A 17,397-nucleotide genomic window follows, 5' to 3' on the forward strand; every position below is an offset into this window, starting at 1 on the left:
TCCTGTCCTGGAACTAGCTCTTGTAGACCAGGCTGGCCTCGAACTCCAGAGATCCGCCTGTCTCTGCCTCCCGAGTGCTGGGATTAAAGGCGCGTGCCACCACCGCCCGGCTACACTGTGCACATTCTTTGACTTTGAATCAGTCATAGCGAGTTCTGAGGTTTTACTTTCCCTCCTGTAACTTGGTGGTAATATTAGAAAACCAGCTCTAACTATCCCGGTACTTCCCTGACCGGGCAAGTGCGGCCATATGGAGCCGTCGAGGATGGTGGCTTTTCAAGAGATTGGACCCCAGGAACGCAGGAGATGTCTGATCTCTGGGAGTAGGACCACAATCAGAAACACATTCAGCAATCCTTTACTGAAGATGTGATCTAGGCCCCAAGCTGTGATCAGGTCTGGTGAATGCAAGTTTAGAAGTCATAGAGAATAAAGATCTCCTTACCCCTAAGGTGAGCTTCCAGCATCACCCTAGAGCTACAGATCTGGGTGTTTTCACAGACAGCAGACGCCAGCTAAGCTGGGCTTGACTGCAGTCTTGCCCGGGTCCTCTCCTCCTTCCCACAGAGGTCAAGCTGGGGTTAGATACCTGCCCTGAGAGTTTGCAGCCATAACTGAAGGGCTGTGACGTGGTGCAATGGATCGAAACATCTGAGCCGGAAAAGATTCAGGCTCTTGATATGGGCACGTTGCCAAATGCTGGACCCACAAGGAGAGGCCCCGGGGGAGGAGGAAGGAGCGTGGAGTTGTGGGTTAACAGAAATTTTACGGCCACGGGCCTGTGCTGAGCTGGAAGAGGAGGAAAATGAAGGGAAATTCGACTGTGATCCTTGAGAGTTTTTGCTGTTTACTGCCTGAGGGTTTAGAATTAAGTCAGGGTTGGACAACTGGGAAGAGAAAGGGACCCTGACTTCAGTTGTGCTCCCCCAAAGAGAAATAGCTCCAAATCCTTCAGGGTCAGTGGGACAGTACAGCACAGTGAATTCAAAGTAGGAAAATATTCTTTTATTTTGTATGCAATTATACTTTAGAAATACTTCCCATTTTGTATCCACTTGAAAACACATTCATTATGTTTTTTTTTTTTCATGTGTTTTCCATCCTCTGTAGACTTTTTAAGCTCTTTCTTTGGCTCAAATTCGTTTAGTTTTATCTCAAGCACAGTGAAGAAGCCCTCGCTTTTCCTGTCTTTTGTTAATTTACATTACTTGTATAAAACAATCCGGTTTGTTGTGATGATTTCAGGTGTATGCATAGCAGGGTCCTATCCACCAATACCCGGTTTTCTGCCTCCCCTTCCTCTTCTCTGATCCTTGCTCATCTACTTAGTCTTCCCTTTTTTCCATCCCTTTAGATTCCAAAAATAAGGGGGGGGGGGGAAATGGAATACTCTTTCTAATCCATTTTATTTCAGTTTATTTTCAAACAAATAGTCCAACTTCCATGCCTCCATTTTCCCCTACCTGTCCCTCAGCTCCTAGTAACAAACTCAACAGGCGTGATATTCAATAACCTTTACCCTTTGTGCAGGTAATAAGTTACTTTCCAGTATATTACAAAGAAAAAACAGTGCACCAGGAATTCTGATGGTACCCACACCCAAGGCCTGTTAGTAGGGAACAAGGTATGGTCAGGGCTCTCAGGGACGTGCATGTGACCCACTTGTCATGTGACTCGGCCCTCTGTTGAAAGAACCCGGAATTCTTAAATATTGGCAATTAACCTGAAACACACACACACGTGCACGCATGCACACACGCCTGTGCACACACACATGTCATGGTAGGCTATCTTTTTTTTTTATTAGAGTTCTCTAATGATATGGTTTGTGAACAAGAGGATGTAGTTTCATAAAGCTAGTGATTGTGAGGAGAATTTATACAAGAATTACAAAGTTGGGGGAACCAGAAAAAGCATGGCAAACATTTGCGATGAATATTTCAAGCTATTAAACTTATTGCAAAGCACTATAAATGTCACATAATCTATATGTTTATCACCTATCATGTGTCAAAAAATTTGGCATCTCATTCCTTTATTTCATGGGCTGCTAGTGCTGTTTGGTTAAACAATGATACTTAAAAATGACTTTGAAAGTTTGCCTGAATTGTAAAGATAATACGCTCCTCTTTGAAGAAGAAATCTGTAGAATCTGAGTGTCAATACTCATTCCCCTACCATTCTTCGAGTCCTTGGAATCAACCATTGTAAAAATTTCATTCATTCTTATTACTGCTTTTCAATGAAGTTGCAGAGATACGTTCTGTTGTATCACCATACTCTGTTTGCCAAGATTTTATCTCTGTTGATTGATCTGTGACAGAAGTCATGTTCATATTGACTTGTTGGTCTATTCATCAAGCATTTTAAAGATTTATAGCATGGGTGAGTAAGTACCCAAATTGCCTAATGTATTTTAGCATGATAAGAAATAAATTGCAGGGGCTGGAGAGATGGCTCAGTGGTTAAGAGCACTGGTTGTTCTTCCAGAGGTCCCGAGTTCAACTCCCAGCCACCACCTGGTGCCTCACAACCACCTGTAATGAGATCTGGTGTCAACTTCTGGCCTGCAGGGATACATGCAGGCAGAACATTGTATGCATAATAAATATTAAAAAAGAAATAAAATGCAGTTAGGAACACTTGCTGTTCTTGCAAAGGACCCTGGTTACTTCCCAGCACTCACATCGGCGACACAGCTGCCTGTAGGTCCAATTCCACAGGTCCAGCTCAGCCTTGGCGTCTGAGGGCCACTGAGAGCGCCTACATACATGTGATGCACCTACGGACACATACCTACACATGAATAAAAGCCAATAAAAGTTTTAAAAGGAAATAAATTTAGACTAATATCACAGCTAAGACCAAAAAGTAAACTGAAAATCACAAAGAAAATAAAACTAAAAACAAACTGAGTTTTACCTTTTTCCTCAAATTATTCTTTTTTCAAACTCCCAATAACTGCAGCTCAATGGCATAGTTTGTTCCATGGCGGCTTCTTTCTTCTGTTAATCTTTCCTTCCAGAATACATCTGTTGTACAAGATGGAGCTCAAGAACAGAGCAGAAATGTTAGAATCTTGTGACACCGTGTGCACATTTACCTAAGAGGTCTGAACCAATCATATTGCTCACACTTTACAAACAAAAGGACCTTGTCCTCATTTGGAGACTTGTTCACACTTTCCAGGTCTACAAGGGAACATGTGTTTTATCTAAAGAATGATCACATGAAATATCAAAACGCAGGGGAGTTCTTTTTTTCCTGGCCTTGTGCAAGTTAGGGTAGATTTTCTATTTGAACATCTTCCTTATTGTATTTTATTAGAAGAAAAGTGCACTGCCAAGTCCTTCAAATAACTATGACCAAAATTATCTGAGGTGGTCACTGTCCTTTCTTCGTGTATACATGAACATACATGAAGTTTTGTAGAACTAATTTTCAAAGTCCTATAACACATGACTTAGGGTATTTTATGGTTCAGGTCATACTTACAGGGATAGTAGACTTTTTCATATTGTATTCTAGAAAGAATAGTTGTGCCATGGTAGATTTAAGTTTTTATTTAGTATTGTGTAATATTGATGTATTAGCGTCAACTGAATGCAAATTATCTCATTGAAGTCTAAGGTATTTAAGTAAAAGGCATTTAAGATATTTGAGCAGAGGGACTTATTATTTGAACACCAATTATTTGCCTTTTATTATTCATTTAATCTCTGAACTCAGTGAAAAGTGTATCTATCATCTGCACTGTAGAGATGGGAAAGACTGACTTGCAGATAAATACTGTAGAGTACATAGCTGTTCTATTCTCGTAAGAGAATAGAATCCCAAACCATTTCTCTCTACTTTCCTCTATTACACTCAAAGCCCGACTGATGCTTTGTCTAATGGGAAATTCCAGAAAATCCCTTGTGTTCATGGGATTATTTATGGGCTTATTTATTCCCAATGCATGCTGCATATGAAATGGGAAGAATTCTGTCCACTAGCAGAATGCGAGGGTTTCTAATGAGACTTCCAAGGGGCTAGTTTTCCCTTTATCTGTGGCTGTGCTGCCTGTGAGAAACATCTGGGTTTCTGCTTGTGCAGATCTCCGGCTATGCTGCGGCTTTCCTAACATCTGTGTGAGTGGCAGGGGTAGCTGTGGACACATTTAAGCCTTTCCAATAGTTAGCTTTGTATTCTTGTAGGCGGAGGCCACTTGCTTGTTTCCCAGCTGCCCAGACTTCTGAAATAATCACTCAGAAACTGTATTATTTAAATCACCGCTTGCCCAATCACCCATGCGTACTGCTAACTAGCTCTTACATCCTTAGTCAACCATCTCCATCATTACTCCTTACCAAGAGGCTCGAGGCCTACCAGCAAGGCTCCATCTTGTCTGTTCCCAGTGGTGGCTACATGGTGCCTCTTTGACTCCGCCTATTCTCTCTATATATCTCTTCCAGCCTGTCTATGTTCTGTTAAACCATTGGCCGAAAGCAGCTTCTTTATTCATTAACCAATAAAAGCAACACATATACAGAAGGACTTCCCACACCATACTCTAGGGCCTGAACTTCTGTTGCATTTGCACAATGGGATGCTGACATCTATGACATCTTTCTCCCTGGGGATCAGCACTTTCAGTCCAGGGGCTCCTTTAAATGTTTCTTAAATTCGTAAGGCAGAACTGAGGATATTCTTTGTTTCAACACAATCTACTGTTCTCGGCTTGTTCTGAAACAGTGTTCTGTGTTCGAAAACAGATAGCAGAGTATTGGTTTACAAACCTTGCACAGGCATAAGGCATAGTTCACAGGGTTGTGTGGATTACAGCTCAGTTAGTGGGGATGGCAGAAGTGTTGTGTTATCTAAAACAGCTGATCCAATCCGCCCAGGCGGAGCACAAGCATGATGTCACTGACTGGGTGACATTTGCGAATAGAAGATAAAGAAATGAAGATTTCTTCTGGGGGGCTTGCGGTGAGACTGAGGTCCTCTAGAGAAGGGGGCTCACACCCCGGTGAGACCAGGGCGTCTAGAGACTAGCCCGTTTGAGAGTCGCAGTGAAGGTCCCACAACTTTTGTGCCCTAAAGGTCATCTACTGACATGAGTTGCCCACTTACTCACAATCCCCTCCCTCACAGGATGCTAGTTAAGAAAGCACAACTTCCTCAACAGCAGAAGACATTTAAATGAGTTTCTAGAATTAATCAACTTAGTCTCTCTCTCTCTCTCTCTCTCTCTCTCTCTCTCTCTCTCTTATAAGTGTGAACAGATAATTGAACATGGTTGGAAATCTGGGAAAAGTAAGGCACCGGATAGCAGCGGCAGATGCATAAAGAAAAGAACAGATCAAAGAAGAGAGATAATTCATGGAAGGAAATACAGTTTCTTTTCAAGAGTTGTAGTTATGCTATCCAAAGATCAAAGAAGAAATGTTATCTATAAATGAAGCAGAAGACTATGCAACCCCCTAGAATTTTAATAAGTTGAATGAACCAGAGACTTCATGAAATAGGAGCAGAATGTGCCAGAATATTGATCAATTAACTCATTGTGTAGTTGATAAAACCTGAGAGCTTGGCGTTGAGACACAGTCTTGCTGTGTAGCCCAGACTAAGGTAGGGCTCCCTACATGGTCCAAGTTGCCCTCTGACTCAGATGCCTCCTGCCCTTGCACCCAGATTTCTAGCATTGCAGGTATACAGTACCGTACGTACGTACATCATTCCTACATCCTCAACGTTCTGAGAGAAAACTGAGATGCTGTGTGAATTCATGAAACAATAAAGGACATTGAGGCTTATTATTTGAGACTATGATATGTAGTAAACCGCAAACATATAGTGAGAAAAGCTGGGAGAAGAAGTAGGAAAGGGGTAGACATGAGTTACTTATCTGGGGTAGTGAGCCACTGAGAGAAAGGTTGCCCTACGTCACTAAGCCAAGCAGCAGAGATGATGTTAGTAGCCTTGAGAATTAGACATAATTAGTTACCGACCATCCTAGCGGATCCTGATATTTACCTCTTTGTTCCCCGTGTATATATTAGCAAGTTCCTTCTTAAATACAGTTGTTAAAAGAGATCAATGACTCAGTAACTAAGACAACTTCCTTTGTCCGTTCAGAGCCATACAGCTAGGAATACCTAAAAGGGCTTCTTCAAAGGCTAGTACTGTGAAGTGGTAAATACATGCAAACTTTTGCTTTCTTTTGTGAAAGTGGAAATTGCATTTGCTTAGGGGTGTGTGGGTATGAAGTCCCACCCCTCTCTGGAAATCCATTGGCCTTCGATAGCTGCTGGGAGAATCATTAATGGCGATTCTTAGTTGGTCAACCAGAGGTGAGGGCAGGCCTCACACCCTGGGCAACCCAAATTGGACTTGATAGGGTTAATAAAAAGAGAGAGAGAGAAGACTAAGTTGGGTGGCTGGGGAGGGAGTGAGAGCGCATCTTTGAGGAGTTAGGGGAGGGGAAAAGAACCAAGATACATTGAAAGTATTATTTTTAAAAGCAGTATAATCACGCGTGTATTTGCTTAGAGAGGAAGGGAAAAGTCAGGTTGTAGAATTATGTGCAAGATCCTGGAGATGTAGTATTAGTGAGTGTTAATTTGTTGTTCTATTGTTTATTTGCTAACAAATGAACAGTTTTCACCACGTGCAGATTCACTGACTAATTTGTAGCTTATTTTATCTAGTGTTTGTTTTTTTCTACTCTGGAACTGAGATTCCAGTCGTCTTGGGTTTTTCTCCTTCCCCCAAAAGTGTTTTATCCATATTCTCCAATATTTTACATTTATCAAAACTTTTGAGCATCTGATATTTTTAACAAATAAATGCTTTATTATGACACAACTTTTAAAATGGTTTCTGCAACACGACTTCAAACTAGAAAGCACATCAATCATTTTACGTAGGTTGGTAAAGGACTGTGAGCTATCTATGCTCAGCAACGTACTGGAAACGTTTTAAAGCTTAATCTAGTTGAGATTATTAAATAAACAATCAGACATGAACTGACCTGTCAGTGCTGACTCTGACAGGGTGGGACTCACGGCTCTCATGTGATGATGCTTTCCTTGGCTGGAGGTAGTGTGTGAAAATCACACCCATCCAAACACGGGACACACCAACTAAAGATGAGACGGCTCCAGAAGACTTTAAAATGGAAACAACTCTGAACTGCTGTGAGACACTCTCTGGTTTAAGAAAAGAAGAGGAAAGGAGAGGAGAGGAGAGGGGAGGGGAAGGGAGAGGAGGGGAGGGAAGGGAAGTGGGGAGAGAGCAGAGGAGAGGGAAGGAGAGGACCAGCACCATGAAGCTATGTGATCACAGATGTTTACAATTGTATTTATAATTTATGCACAGAATCTAGACCTTTTGTCTTTTAAAGCAGTTTCAGTTAGTTCTTTCTCTCCCCTCTTGTGGAACTGACATCTATTGCTCTTTTCTTGTATTTTGCATTTCATGTCAATAGTTACTAATTGGAAACCATTTCTGCTCACAGTCCATATATGTAACTATAGTTCAAAAGCCCTGACCCCAGCAGACAATCTGTGCTCTGGAGAAGGCAAACATCACAAGCTGAAGTTAATGGACTGATAAGGAGATCTTGTGAAATGTTCTGAGCTGAGCTTGGGGCACAGCACTGCTTTGCAAAATACAGAGTTCACTGGAAAGTTTGAGGCGGAGATAAAACCTGTGCAAGAGCCCTGAAGCTTGCACACACTTTACTCGCCCCTCCCTGGAGCGTGCATACACTTCACTTGTCCCTCCTTGGAGTGTGCACACACTTCACTAGCCCCTCCCTGGAGTGTGCACACACTTCACTAGCCCCTCCCTGGAGCGAGCACACACTTCATTCGTCTCTCCTGTGAATGTGTACACACTTCACCTGTCCCTCCCGTGAGTGTGCACACACTTCTCTAGCCCCTCCCTTGAGCATGCACACACTTCATTCGTCCCTCTCTTGAGCGTGCACACACTTCACTCGCCCCTCCTCTCTTGATGAGCAAATGATTTGTTTTGCTTTGGGGGAGCTTTGTTTTGTTTTGTTTCTTTCAAGAAAGGGTTTCTCGGTGTAGCCCTGGCTGTCCTGGATCTCTCTCCATACAGCACGCTGGCCTGGTGTTGGATAGATGTATGCACCGCCACCGCTTGGCTGGCAAATTATTCTTGTCTCTAGTTTGCATCTGTAGAAGAGGAGAGTTCTAGAAAGTAGATACACTCTCTGTTTAAAAACAAGCAAACAAACAAGCCAACAAAGACACGCGTTGTCAAAATCGGACTCTGGCATCACTACCAATGCTAATTCACTGAGACCCTGCATCTTGCTTAAAGACGGGCTTGTGAAAAGCCACGTCTTCATATTCTGTTCTGTTTCATTGTTTGGCGGCAAAGCTCATTGGAAATCTCTCCATATTGCGATGAATGCCACGGACATTGCAGGGAGTACCCTTCTAGGTACACATGTCTTTCTTCATGTGGCTTTAGACCTTCGTGGCCACGCTCCGCTATCCAGTATCTCCATTGTATTTCCTTGAACCAGCATCATTCCCTGTCAACACGTCATTGATTTTATGGTCCATTGCCACTTTGTTTAGTTAGTTCTTTACCAAGGAGTAGAGGGGCTGTTTTCAGCTTACGTTGCCCTTCTGAACAGGGCCATGATGACATTTTTATGTGTACCGTTCTTTGGGTACGTGGGCAGTGATCTCCGAAAAAAAAAAAAAAGTCTTTGGAAGACTTCCTATGTTATACGTGAAAACAGAGAGCTATCCATTCATAAGTTTTTATTATTATTTTTCACTTTGTAAGCCTTGCATCCAATCTAAGGGCTCACAAGTGATCACTCAGCTTCAGTCTAAAGCCCTCTTTCTACAGTTTTGCCAACACTGGATTTTTACCAATTAGTTATATCTCTGCCAGTGAGATGAGTGAGCATTGGTTTTCATTCAAATGTGAGCGTCCTTAATACATTGTCAGTTTAAGCATCTTTTTTATATCTCTTATCCTGTGCCCCACTTCCCTGCTCCCAGATAGTCTCGCTTTGTAGTCCTTGCTTGCTTGGAACTTCCTATGTGAAACACGCTGGCCTTGCACATACAGAGATTTGCCTGCCTTTGCCTCCCATGGGCTGGGATTCAAGGCATGTGTGCCTACACACTTGGCCGTTTTTCTCATTTTTATGAAATGTTCATGCGTGTTTCCTTAGGCTTGCTTATAGTTCTCTGGTTGAAATATATATATTTATGTTTTCTGGAGACCTGTTCTATGCACTGTGATTATGACTTCACTTCCTTGCTTATGTGACTTTAATGATGGCTTTAAATGCTGCGGAACCCGGTCTGTAAGTCTTCTTCACTGGCTGTTTTGAGACAGGATCTTGCTGGGTGCTCCAGGCTGATCTGCGACTTGTAATCCTTTGTGCAATCTATGTAGAGGCTTTGTCACACTGAGACTTTTAAAAGTCTAAGAGGTTCCGTGGGTGCAATTCAGAGTTGAAAGAGAGCTGGGTGGTGGCCAGAATACTTTGTTGTAACATGGTTGACATTGTTAAAGGACAAAAGAATTTTAGGCCTTAATTTCTTTCCATCTGGTGCTTTTTGGTTTTATTCATGTGTTTTTAAACTATCTAGAATTAAGCTCTACCATATAAAATAAGGCCCGGCTTCAGTCAGTTGTCTGTGTTTGAGTTCTTGGTGGCTTAAAATACTGTAGAATGATTAAAAGATAAGATCTTGGAGTCAGACTTTCTGGGTCCAAATTCTGGCTCTGTTGCTTAACAACTGGAGAAACCTGATTGTCCATATGCAAAACCAGGGAGAATGGCACTGCTTCCTGGTGGTGTTTTTCAAGGCTCACGTATATAAAGGGCTTAAAATAATACGTAGCAAAAAATGAGAGCTTGTTAAACAGTAACTTATTGAAGGCCCACTTCACATGCGAACGATTTCTTGGTTTTATTATCCTCTTCACATCGAAATGACTTCTTGCCGGGCGGTGGTGGCGCACGCCTTTAATCCCAGCACTTGGGAGGCAGAGGCAGGCGGATCTCTGTGAGTTCGAGACCAGCCTGGTCTACAGAGCTAGTTCCAGGACAGGCTCCAAAACCACAGAGAAACCCTGTCTCGAAAAAAACCAAAAAAAAAAAAAAAAAAAAAAAAAAAAAGAAAAGAAAAGAAAAGAAATGACTTCTTGACTTTATTATCTTGTACGTCCCAAGATGTAGAAATTTATAGTTCAGGATCAATTCTAACTTTGTAAAATGTGCAGGCAAGTTCTTATGTAGTTTTTCAGGATATTTCTCATTCTCCTAATTACATTTATATTTTGAATACATTGCAAACTATCCATATCTGGGTGGGCTATGTGCTTCAGCAGGTAAAGACATTTATTCCTAAGCCCCAAACCTGTCTTCGGTCCTCAAAACCACAGGGCAGAGGGAAGAACCACTTTTGAAAACTACGCTCTGACTTCCCCGTGTGTCCCATGGCAAAACCACGCTTGGACTCACACAATAGATTTATTCATTATTGGACTGGACTGACAGCGTGACTCTGTGGTGGTTGGAATGACAAGCTCCAACAAGTCTTCTGAATCCTCAGTTGGTATCCTTTTGGGGAGGATTAGGAGGCGTGGTCTTTAGCCATTTGGGGAGGATTAGGAGGCGTGGCCTTTAGCCCTTTGGGGGAGAATTGGGAGGCGTGGCCTTGCGGGAGAGAGCGTGTGGGTGGAGTTTCAGAAGGCTGCACGCCATTTTGCGGTCGTCTTGTGATCTGCCTCCTGCTTGTGGATCAGGCTGTGGGCTCTCGGTTTGCTTTAGATGCCTGCTTCCATGCCTATCTCCATCATCATGGACTTTAGTCCCTTGGAACTGTAAGCTCAATTCAATAAAGACTTTCTTTTAGGGGTGGCGGTGTTTTGCCATAGCCAGAAAAAGTAACTAATACGAGATCCTATCAGGGAAAAAAAACGACCTTTTCATGAATTTTAATGTTCCTTTCCATGAAGTACCACAAAATAGTATTTTTCAACTCTTTCATCTTTGTTTTATTTGATAAAGTTTTAGGCATGTATTTATTTTTAAAAATTAAGTATAATCAGTTAATTAATAATACTAATAATAGCTCTGTGACATAAAGTACAGTGACATTGTGGTGTAATCATCACCTCCACCAGTTCTCCGAAACAGTCTCATCTTCCTTAGGACGCCACTCTGTCTGTGGATTAGATGCTAACAGCTCAGCGTGCCAGCACCTCGGTCCTGGTAATGGTCACTGTAAGTTCTATCTCAATGAGTCAGACATTATAGGTACTTGAACAAGTGGAACTATCTAGTAATTGTCTTTCTTAGACCCTGCTTCTTTGACTTGGCGCGTCTTCCTGGTTTCAGCCGCAGTTTACCATCCATCAGAATGTTCTTTCCCTTTCAGACTGAATTATACCATTTTGGGGTATCCACACATCACTTGTTGACCAGCTTCACAATCAGTGAACGTTTGGGCTGCTTCCACCTGCTATAAATGTGGGTGGAAGGTTAAGCTGGAGCCGCTTGCTGTTCTGTGCCTTCCTGTGCATACCCAGTAGTAGGATTGTCAAGGTATGTGATATCTGTTTCCTGTTGTTTTCTTCTGTAACCTCACCGTTTTTTTTTTTCATTCCCCAAGACAATGCAAAAAGGTTCCAGCCTTTACATATCCTGGCCAACATTTCTCACTTTCTGGTTTATTTGTTTATTTTGGTTTTGGTTTTAGTTTTTATCGTGTATGTTCTTGGTGAGGAGAGAGATTCCCTGGGTGTGCATGTGGAAGTCAGAGGACAACTTTGTGGAGCTCATTTTTTTTCACCTTACAGAGGCTTTAGGAATCCACCCCAAGTCCTCAGGCTTGCTCAGAAGTGGTTTGCCTGCCCTGCAGAGCCGTCTTACAGCGCCTCACTTTCTGTCTTGTGATAATAGTTACCCCAGCGAGGGTGAGAGGCATACTGAATACTGAGTAAACAGGAATCTATCACAAGAGAAAAATAGCCTGGCAGTTTATTTTTAGCTCCTAGGAGTCACAGCCATGGTTGAAACATTAACTTTTAGAAATGTTTTTCCATCAACCCACATCAACAAGGAATGAAGAAAAAAAAATCCTGTGGTCTTTCTTGCAAAGAAGTAGAGCGGGGCAGGCAGCCAACACAAGAAATATTCACACAGCTGGTTCCGAAGTAGTCCAAAGAAACTTCTGGACGTTCTTCATAGCGTGCATATTTAGTCTGTTAGGAGCCTACCGACTTAAGAGAAACCCCAAGTCTCATGTGCTTCCAGTTTGTAGACGTGGGGTACAGACAGGCTTTTGTTTGTGGGTGTTCTGAACACCTCAGCAAGTTTGCGAAACAATCCCACTGTTCTTCGTTTGCCAGTTGGTCTTATTTTCAGCGTATCCCACTTCGCCTTCAGGATGGTGGCGTGGAGTTTCATTTGCTGCCCAGGTGCTCCCACTCGCGTTCCAGCCACCACTGAACCCTTGGCCTCGAGTGCCAAGCCGCGAGAGGCTGGTTTGGGTCAGTCTGTACTTAGTCATCAAATGAACGTCAGTGAACTCCCTTAATCGCAGAATACCTCCCAGTGCTTCCTCTCCAGGGCTGTTCTCCAGACCTTCCGTGTTTAAAATGGGTAATGGCCACTGTTTATGAGATTACTTTTAACCCAACTGGCAGTAAAGAACAGTATGCATTCCACACCCAAGCCCTCTAAAATATGTCTAGTGGGTACAAGGAAACATTCTGTTTTCAGAGTAAAGCAATCAACTTAGCTGTTGAAAGAAAGAATAATTAGGCCACTATTCAAAACATAGAGTGAGGAGAATTCTAAACCATAAGACGAAAACAACTCCTAAAAAGATTGGTTAATTTGGCCAGGCATGGTGTGTTGGCACGCACCTATACAGGAGGCAGAGACAGGTGACTCCCTGTGAGTTCCAGGCCAGCCATGCCTACATAGTCAGACTTTGCCTTAACACCAAATAAGTAAGCAAACAACCAAATCACAAAATCACCCCATATTGATTATGCGCAAAAGAAACGTGCTCTGAAGTTCGATTGTAATCATGGTTACAACTCTGTGCCTATGGTAAAGCCACTACGCATTAAATGGAAGAAGTGTATAGGATGTGAATTACATCTCCACAGAGCTGGCTTTGTCAGAAATACCTAATTCAGTGAAACTAGCACGCAGAGTAGTGGTTAGTCAGCTGAATTCAACCGAGAACCAGGCAGCTGTCAACGTTAAGGTAGCCTGAGTAGGGACTCTACAGTGCAGAGGGTTTGTCGTCTTATTCAATGGTCACAGAAAGCTTTGGGGGAAGGAAACGTTAACTGCCAGCATCTTTAATACGTTGTGCCCTTGGAAGGGATGGAGTTGGTACTGCCCATTTGGTAAGGGTGAAGTTGGTGCTTGAATCTCGGTATCTGTTCACTTAGCAGGGATGGAGTTGGTGCTTTGAGCCTAGGAGCTACTGGCTTAGTAGGGAAGATCTTGATTCTGGAGCCCAGGTATCTGCCCCCAGGGCTCTGCTTCTGAGCAAATCTAAACGTCTGGAACTGGCTTGACCACTCCCCCACTAAACACAGTCATTACCCCGAGGGTCCATATCCTGTCACAGACGGAGAAGTTCTTTCATCTAGTTGTGGCTTTGTTTTAGTTAGTGGAATCCACAGAATAGCAACTTAAGTATAATCATCCTTCTCTGAAAAGAAAATTGATCTGATTATACAGTTCAAATACCCAGAGCTGGGTGGGGGAGATGCCTCAGCAGTTAAAGACATTTATCCACAAGTCCAAAGACCTGCGTTCAGTTCCCCGAACCTCAGGGCAAAAGGAGAGAAACACCTGAAAATTGTGCTCTGGGGGGGCTGGAGAGATGGCTCAGAGGTTAAGGGCATTGCCTGCTCTTCCAAAGGTCCTGAGTTCAATTCCCAGCAACCACATGGTGGCTCACAACCATCTGTAATGAGGTCTGGTGCCCTATTCTGGACTTCAGGCATACACACAGACAGAATATAGTATACATAATAAATAAATATTTTAAAAAAATTGTGCTCTGACTCCTACATGTGTCCCATGGCAAAAACATGCCTTAACACACAACATAAACAAATTCACATATGTGTATAGATGCACACATATAACTTCCAGAACCAAAGCAGGTACTGTGTCAACTGTCAGGGTTCAGGTATTGTGTCAACTGTCAGGGTTCAGGTACTGTGTAGTCTCTCATATTGCAGCAACATTACTATTGACTATGGACATCCACCCAGTGGAGGGGAATGAAGGCTGCATCCTTGCTGGAGAACACAGTCTCCCATTGTTCTATAGGTGAGCTCAACCCACCATGGAGGAACTAGGAAGCAAAGTAAGTCTCTGGCAGGAGACATTGTTCTGAAGATCAAGAGAAACAGCTACCTATGCAAATCTTATCTTCAGGGGCCTGTTTGGGATTAAGGTTTGGGAGAACTTTCCTTTCTCTTTTACAGAGCTCCTAAGTACATGGAGCTTCCATCCCTTGCCTGCAAGCTCCCATCCGTAGGGTAGTTCGAGAAATGTTTCAAGGACAAAGTCATACAACTACTGATCAATGTAAACGTAACAAAGTAGGAATTTCAAACAGAAATCATCTTAACCTTCTGCTTGTGTTTTAGCGGAGTGACTTAAAGCACATTTTCTTGGTATGCCAAGTTACATTTCAAGTATATTTTTAGTTTGGATTAACTGTCTTTGTTTCATTCTCCAGGTAAGAACCTATTGGAAGGATGGATAAAGGTATCATAGAAACCTTACATCTAGGAGCCTCCAACCCAGCAGACAAGACAAGCATGCCAACAACTCCAAGGCTAGTTAGAGCAGGAAAGGTGGTCAGACAGACATTTCCTGAACATACTCTGTGAGTATTACCCTCTAGGGCTTCAGTTAAGTAAAGGAAAAGAGGAACAAATCAAATGCCAATCACAGGTCCTGCTGGCTTTTCTGCAAATGACTTCATGGAAAATACAGGGTTAAATAAGTTTTTAGTCTTAAATAATGAACAATTTGAGAGAACTTGCTTCTGTCCAAACCCCCTCTGGGAGAGGAGGGGAAATGAAGAGAAAGATTGTGTAGAGCACTGGCCCGAACTAGCCCAAGCAAGAAGACGGTGCACTTGGTAGAGAGGAGAGATGTCTTAGGTAGGGTTCCTACTGCCGTGAAGAGACACCATGACCGTGGACATGATGGGGAAGCATTGGCTGGCTTACAGTTTCAGGGATTTAGTCCATTATTGTCATGACAGGAAATGTGGCGGCATGCAGGCAGACATGGTGCTGGAGATGAGAGTACTACATCTTGATTGGCAGGCAGCAGAAGCAGGTGCGTGCCACACTGAGTGCAACAGGAGCATGGGAGACCTCAAAGCCTGCCCCCCCATAGTGACACACTTCCTCCAATGAAGCAATAGCTACTCCAACAAAGCCACACCTCCTAATAGTGTGATTTTCTTTCAATCACCGCAAGAGCTAAACAGGGGAACCTGCTTTATTCTGTTTTTCTAGTAGATTTGTTCAATGGACCAAACTCCATATGCATTGAATTGTGCCACGCCAATTCATTTGTTGATCTGAGTTCCAATTCATTTGGATGTGACCAGATTTAGAGATGGTGCTGTCAGAGATGGACACAGTTAATATGAGGTCATCCAGTACCAGAGTCCAGGGCTTCTAATGCAGTATTACTGGTAACTTTATAAAAATGTGGCCAGTTAGACACAAATATAGGAGGCTGATGAATAAAGAAGAAGGTAAAGAGGAAGACGATACAGCCTCTGCCAAAGACTGGTCCAGGCCACCAGCAAGCCACAGCCATCTAGGAGAAACTCTTGGTGTGTAGGCCACCAGCAAGTCACGACCATCTAGGAGAAAGTCTTGGTGTGTATGCTACCAACAAGCCACGACCATCTAGGAGAAAGTCTTGGTGTGTAGGGCATTAGCAAGTCATGACCATCTAGGAGAAAGTCTTAGCGTGTAGGCCACCAGCAAGCCACGACCGTCTAGGAGAAAGTCTTGACATGTGTTTGCTTATATGCTGACTCTTCAGTCTTGGCCTTCCACCCTCCAGAACCGAGAAACAATACATTTTTCTTCTGCAAGGTAACACAGGATGTGTGCACTAACGTCTGGAAACAGTGGGTCCCCAGTGCCAATCTGCGGTGATGCACATAAAATCTCCCATCCACAGTAAGGGCGGAGTGGCTTGGCTCGTGCTTTGAATGAATATGCCTACATCAGCTGTTTGAAACTCTCTCATGGTCCAAATCCACTTCATTTCTCAGAGAAAACAACTCTTTGGCTAGCGTGCCCTTTAGACCATCTGGGGTAATGAATCTTTGCCCCCATCCTGGACAATTTACTTTTCTCCTTAAATGGAATAATTCTTCCTATTCACAATGATTGCCCAGTCATGCAATGGAACCATCAAGAGTTTTTTTTTTTTTTTTTTTTTTTTTTAAATATAAAAATAAAGCTAGGTGAAGCTGCCTATTCATATGGGAAGACTCTGAATAGGTGAGAATGTGATTATAATTTCTGGAAAGGTTAGTCATTCGATATTAAATGTTACTGTAGAGGAAAACCAGTCACCACATTCTGAAGTGGCTTTTTGAATTTGAAGTTCAGCATTGGTGTCCTTGGTTAGGCGAGTGATCTTTCTGTAGAGGGCACACAGTCCTTAGTGGCTGAGTTACCGTGGGGTCAACTTCCTGGGCAGAAGACCCTTCCTTTGGGCGCCTCCTAGTGCAGTCAGCGTTATGCATGTACAAAACTTCTGAAAGGCCATAGCCACTAGATTTAAAATACTATTTTATAAAATAGAATAATGCATTCACCACTGCTCAAATATTATACAAACGAAACTTAGTCTCGTCTTTTCTCAAACTAAAACAAAACTTCTAAGTGGTCATTGTCCTCAGAATCCTCATGTTGAAAAAAATAAGTTGTCTGAACCCAAAAGCAGGCAACATTATACAGAGTAAGCAGGTTGTATTTATGTATTTAGAAATGTATACACACACATGATAGGTATATAACCAAAGTTAAGAAAAAAGGGGATAAATTTGTAAGAGAGAAAGGTAGGGGTACATAGGACGGTTTAGGGGAAGGAAGAGAATGGGGAATTGATAAAAAATTATATTATAATCTCAAAAAATTACTTAAAAAAGAAAGTAAGCCATCACAGACTAAATTCTCAACTTTCTCCCTCTCTTCCCCCTCCCTCCCTCCCTCCCTCCCTCCCTTCCTTCCTTCCTCCCTGAGCCACATTCTCTCTATAGAGCTCTGGCGGTCCTGGAATTCAATATATATACCAGGATGATGCTGAACTCACAGAGATCC

The sequence above is a fragment of the Chionomys nivalis genome, chromosome 26 (genome assembly GCF_950005125.1).
Source record: "Chionomys nivalis chromosome 26, mChiNiv1.1, whole genome shotgun sequence".
NCBI classification, from domain to species: Eukaryota; Metazoa; Chordata; class Mammalia; order Rodentia; family Cricetidae; genus Chionomys; species Chionomys nivalis.